Genomic DNA, 6,676 nt, shown 5'->3' on the forward strand with positions numbered 1-6,676 from the left:
TGGCATTTAGACCTTCCATGTCTTTACTGAGCTTCTTTCTGGATGTCCTGTCCTTCACTGAAAGTGGTGTGTTGAAGTCTCCTACTATAATTGTGGAGCTGTCTATCTCACTTTTCAGTGTTGACAGAGTTTGTTTCATGTATCTTGCAGCCCTGTCACTGGGTGCAAAAATATTAATATGGTTATATCCTCCTGGTATATTGTCCCTTTAATCAATATGTAGTGTCCTTCCTTATCCTTTGTGGTGGATTTATCTTTGAAGTCTATTTTGTCAGAAATTAATATTGCCACTCCTGTTCTTTTTTGATTGTTATTTGCTTGATATTTTTTTTCCATCCTTTGAGTTTTCGTTTGTGTCTCTAAGTCTAAGGTATGTCTCTTGTAGGCAGCATATGGACGGATCATTTTTTTTACTCATTCTGCCACTCTGTCTCTTTATCAGTGCATTTACTCCTTTAACATTCAGCGTAATTATGTATAGGTATGAGTTTAGGGCTACAATTTTGATGTCTTTTTTTGTGTGTTGTTGATAGTTTCTTTTTCCCACTTATTTTTTGTGCTAAGTAGTTTACCTTTATATATTTACTTTTCCTCTTACTTGTTGATTTTGTTTCTGCTGAGTATTCTTTTCTTGTATTTTATTTTGATGAGTAGGATAGTTAGTCTCCTTTGTGGTTACCTTAACATTTACCCCTATTTTTCTAAGTTTAAACCTAACTTTTATTTCTTTATATTGCCTTGTCTTCCTCTCCATATGAAAGATCTATGACTACATTTCTTAGGCCCTCTTTATTATTTTAATGTGGTCTTTTACATAATGACATCGCTGTTTCCTTGTTTTGAGTGTTTTTTTTTCTTGATTTATTTTTGTGATTTCCCTGTCTGGGTTAACATCTGATTGCTCTGTCCAGTGTCCTAGTGTTGGGTTGATACCTGATATTACTGACTTTCTAACCAAAGAACTCCCTTTAGTATTTCTTGTAGTTTTGGTTTGGTTTTTACGAAATCCCTAAACTTCTGTTTATCTGGAAATGTCCTAATTTCACCTCCATATTTGAGAGACAGTTTTGCTGGATATATGATTCCTGACTGGCAATTTTTTTCCTTCAAAACTTTATATAAGTCATCCCATTGCCTTTTTGCCTGCATGGTTTCTGCCGAGTAGTCAGCGTTTATTCTTATTGACTCTCCTTCGTAGGTGACTTTTCATTTATCCCTAGCAGCTCTTAAAATTCTCTATCTTTGGTTTTGGCAAGTTTGAATATGTCTTGGTGACATTCTTTTAAAATCTACCTTACGTGGAGTTTGATGAGTATCTTGGATTGATAACTTCTCATCTGTCACAATATCGGAAGTTTTCTGCCAACAAATCTTCAACAATTCTCTCTATTTTCTGTTATCCCTCCCTGTTCTGGTACTCCAATCACTTACAGATTATTTCTCTTGATAGAGTCCCACATGATTCTTAAGGTTTCTTCATTTTTTTAAAATTCTTTTATCTGAGTTTTCTTCAAGCATATTGGTGTCAAGTGCTTTATTTTCAAGGTCCCCAATTCTGCCTTCCATTTGCTTGATTCTGCTCCTCTGACTTTCTACTGAGTTGTCTTATTCTGTAATTTTACTGTTAATCTTCTGAATTTCTGATTGGTGTCTCTCTATGGATTCTTGAAGCTTATTAAATTTTTCATTATGTTCTTGAAGAACCTTTTTAATTTCTTCAACTGTTTTATCTGTGTGTTCCTTCACTTGTTCTGTGTATTGCCTGATCTCCTTCCTTATGTCTTGAAAAGTTCTGTATATTAATCTTTTGAATTCTGCATCCGGTAATTCCAGGAATGCACCTTCATCCAGAAGATCCTTTGATTTTCTGTTTTGAGAGCTTGTTGAAGCGATCATGGTCTGTTTCTTTATGTGGTTTGATATTGACTGTTGTCTCTGAGCCATCTATAGGTTATTGTATTAGTTTATGTTTGCTTACTGTATCCTAGTTTTTCTCTTTGTTTTGTTTTGATATGCCCAAATGGGTTGCTTGAGTGAGCTACCTTGATTATTTTCACCTTTGGGGCCCTGACGTCCTGTCACCAGATGGCTAGAGCTGTTATCATGTATATGAGCTTATGAGTCCATTCACTTTTCTTGTATGGATTCAGCTCAGGTGTCCAGGTACCTGGTCATCAAGTGTGTGGTACAGGCTCTGTCCTACAGTCTTAGAGGGGCAGGGGTGTTTGGTGTAGATATTGGTATCTGGTTGCAGCATGGGGACATGCTCTGAACAAGGCAGGGGGCTGAGAACTGTCCCCCGAGTGTCTCTGAGGAAAGCACACACCTCTTCCCTGGAGCGTGCAGGTGGGTAGGTTCTGCAGATGGACCACGGGCACCCAATGCTTTTGCTTGTAAGGACTGGGAGGTACCAGTTATCCTTGGACCCCTGTCATGGGTGGGTGGGTGACCTGAGGGGAGCCACCAGTCCTTAGGACCCTAATGTGGGTAGGTGGGGACCCTGTTTAATAGGCAAAGCCGTGTCAAATATCAAACATCCACCTCTCTACTGCACAGCATAAAGAGTCACAGTCTGCCATCAAGGGCCTATTCTCCTAGACTAGTCCCACACAGGTCCATGAAGGGGGGAAAGGTATTCAACCTCCACAGACCATTTATGCCTGGGCAGGAGCCGCTTCTGTCCTGAGCTTCCCAGGCTAGTGGAGCTGACAAATTATCTTTTCCCCCTGTTGTGAATTTATTCCTTCTCAAGTCCGGGAGCATGGCTCAGGGTGCTCAAATAGGCCTATCTCAGGCCCAGGGAAATCAACAGCCACTGGAGCTGGCCTGTGAGTCGGGGAGGGGGCACGGTAAAATATACAGGGTAAAATATACACAAGTACTTAGCTTTTGCTGAGAGCGCCATTCTTCTCTGGTTCTGGATGTGTGAACAGGCTGTGTGGCTGGCTGCTTTTCCCTGAGGAAACCGTGGCCGAACGCTACCACCAGCTGGCCACAGCCATTTTACGGAATGGTGCCTGAGGGATCTCAGCGATTCAGGTCTGGCAACTCCTCTCCGCTTCTGAATGGTCTCACTCCCCGCCTGCCACTTAATCTGTTTTCTGTCTTTGCCTTTGATGTTCAGGGCTCCTAGCTTGGCATAAATATAATTGTTTCAATTGATTTTTCGGGTCTTTGTTGTAAGAGGGATTGTCGGAAGCATTTGGCTATTCTGCCATTGTGGCCCTGCCTCTCTGGGAGAAAGACTTTTGAGAAGCATAATACATACTTGGACTTCCATTCTAGTACTTAGAATTTAATTACATAGCTACCATCATTAGCTAAAACAAAGACTGAGAGATGTAGTGTTTTAGCTGGACAGCAATGAGGAACCCCAAATAAATCTGGGGTGCCATTATAAGAAAAGGGGGAGATTAGATTTTGAGACAGGCAATGTGTAGTCTCTGCTATGGTAGGCTAACATTTATGTGGGGTGGGGGCAGGGGATAAATAATGTGTATACATACATATATGTTTGGAAAAACTCAGAATATCTAGAAATTCCCAAGCACCTAGTACAGCGAGTGTCTTTGGGGGAGAATGGGATGACTGGGAATAAGGCAAGTGTCTTAGTCATCTAGTGCTGCTATAACAGAAATACCAGAAGTAGATGGCTTTAACAAAGAGAAATTTATTCTCTCACAGTCTAAGGCTAAAGGTCCAAATTCAGGGTGCCAGTTCCAGGGGAAAGTTTTCTCTCTGCTCTGGGAGAAGTTCCTTGTCACCAATTGTCCCCTGGTCTAGGAGCTTCTCAGCACAAGGAGGCACTCCCCCCCTCCGGTTCTTCATTCTTGGTGATAGGAGGTCCCCATCCTCTCTGCTCGATTTTCTCTTTTATATTTCAGAAGAGATTGACTCAAGATACAGCCTTATCCTGTAGATTGTGTCCTGCCTCAGTAATGTAACTGCCTCTAATCCTACCTCATTAACATAACTGGCTCTAATCCTGCCTCATTAACATCATAGAGATAGGATTTACAACACGTAGGAAAATCACAAAAAATGGATGACAACCACACACCACTGGGAATCATGGCCTAGCCAGGTTGATACACATTTTTGGGGGACACAATTCAATCCATAACAGCAAGGAACAGAGACCATTTTTGCCACTTACCATTTGTATCTTTTGAATTTTATATTATGTCCAAGTATTTTCTAAAGAAAAAAATTTATAATGCAAAAACAAACATTTAGCTTTCAGGCTTACCACACCTGGACCTGCTTTGCTAGCTAATAGTTTCTAGAGGGAATAAAGTGGAAAGGAGGAGTGAAAGCCCTCTCAAAACCAAACCTCTTGCCAGTAACTCGATTCCAACTCATAGTGACCGTGTAGTGGAAGAAAAAACAAAAAACCCCAAACGACCCAAACTCGTTGCGTGGAGTCAACTCCAAACTCATAGTTTACAGAGTATAACTGCTCCATAGAATTTTCTTGGCTGTAATCTTTATCGAAGCAGAGCACCAGGCCTTCCTTCCGGAATGCCACTGTGTGGGTTCAAACCTCCAACCGTTAGGTTTGTGGTTGAGGGCAAACTGGTCACACCACCCACAGACCTAAGATCTGGAGACACAAGATTTGTGTTTTCATTATGACCCCTGGAAAGAAAAGATTTGGAGTCTGGGTTTCAACATGACTTACATACACTGCCTGAGCACACATTTCTCAGTTGACAGGAGATTTGAGAAAAGTTTACAAGAATGGAGAGAAAATAAGAACTCAGTGGGGGAAAGTGAAGCATTATTCTTCAGTGTCACTAACATTCTTTTCTTTGCCCTCCTGAGCTGCATTCTGCCACATAAGCCAAAACATTTACAAATGAAAAATACACATTCAAACATGGGAATCAGATATCCTGGACAAAATGTTTGAATTAGTTGGATGCATTAGAATGCTTCTGTTTTCCTTCCTGAAGAGGAATATTTGGGGAGCCTGGGAGGTGCACACGCCTATCACCCCAGTTAAGAGGGGCTCCTCAACCAAGGGCAGCCATGCGGGCGGCGGGTCATGGGGGTGGGCAGCGGGCCACAGGGGTGGGCGGCGGGTCACCAGATTATGCCTGGACTGGCCTATTCCCCACCTGCCTGTTAATAGCTGAAATTCCTGAGATTTTAACAGGAGATAAAACCTTCATTCGCCATTTAGAGATAAACCTTAAAATATGAGGGAAATGCAAGTGAAAGCGGGGCTCTGGGAGAGGCCGAAAAGAGGAAACAGCTTGTAGCTGGTGCCACTGGCAGCGGGAAGAGTGAAGATGTCAGAGGAGTGCACGTGGGCCCAGAGGAAGGGGGCCTCTGAGATAGGAAACCTCTCTTTCTCCTTAATTTTATTCTGGTAAAATATATATAACACACAACTTGCCATTTTAACCATTTAAGTGTACAATTCAGTGGCGTTAATTACATTCACCGTATTGTGCTACCATCACCACTACCCGTTTCCAAAACTTTTTCATTATCCCAAGCAGAAGCTCTGTGCCCATTAAGCAATAACTCCCACTCCCACCTCCACCCCACCCCCAGTCCCTGGCTACCTCTAATCTACTTACTGACTACATACATTTGCCTATTCTAGGATATTTGTCTTTTTGAAGATACTGCCTTTTAAGGAAAACTTCTATGACCAAGTGCCAAGGTGTATACAGGAAGGGAGGCAGTAGTGCCCAGGAATAGACTCCCATTCCCATTAGGGAGAAAACAGTGATGTAGGATTAACCATGAAGGCACCACTAGGAGTGGACAGTGTCCCAGAGGGCTTCCACTAGCCGCTTTAATTTTTTCTATCTATTGCTTTATGTAAAAAAAAAAAAAAAATTCACCGAACAGCAGAGAACAGTAATCCTTATAGTATTGATATCCCTGCATATTAATCTTTTTCTTATCTGAATATATAGCCATTTAATGCTTTATCAATTCAAAAATGGATCTTGAATCTGGCAGTTTCTTATAAAACTAAACATAAAAGTTAAAACCTAACAATTCCACTCCTAGGAATTTACCTAAGAGAAATGAAAGCATATACCCTCAAAAATGTTGAAAAAAATGTTCATAGCTTTATTTACAATATTCAATATCTGAAAACAACCCAGGGGTCCTTCAATGAATAAACCAACTATGGTAATTCATATAATGGAACACCACTTAGCAATAAAAAAGGAATGAACTATTGCTACATGCAATGACATGGATAAATTTCAGAAATATTATTTTGAAAAGTCTTACACAAAAATACATACTGATTTTATGTGTGTGTATGAAATTTTAGTACAAGCAACACTAGAATTGGGGGGGTGGGTAATTCAGAACAGTAGTTGCCTCTAGAGGGTTGGAAGTGGATGTTAACACACTATCTCAATAAGGGTTTGAGTTGTACAGGTACATGGCATGCCTTGCAACTCACTGAATGTACTCTTAAAAATTGTGTATTTCTTTGTATGTAAATTTTACCCCAAAGGGGGAAGAGGGAAGAACAGTAAACAAATACCAAACGTCAGTAAATCATATGCATGTTGAAGCATATGGGGAGAAGTATATTACTGTCTGAAACTTACTTTGAAACGCATCACAAAAGATAAAAAAAAAAAAGATGGATGGGTGAATGGATAAAGGGATAGATAGATGGATAAATGCATAACAA

This window comes from Elephas maximus, chromosome 1 (assembly GCF_024166365.1).
Source record: "Elephas maximus indicus isolate mEleMax1 chromosome 1, mEleMax1 primary haplotype, whole genome shotgun sequence".
In the NCBI taxonomy this organism is placed as follows: domain Eukaryota; kingdom Metazoa; phylum Chordata; class Mammalia; order Proboscidea; family Elephantidae; genus Elephas; species Elephas maximus.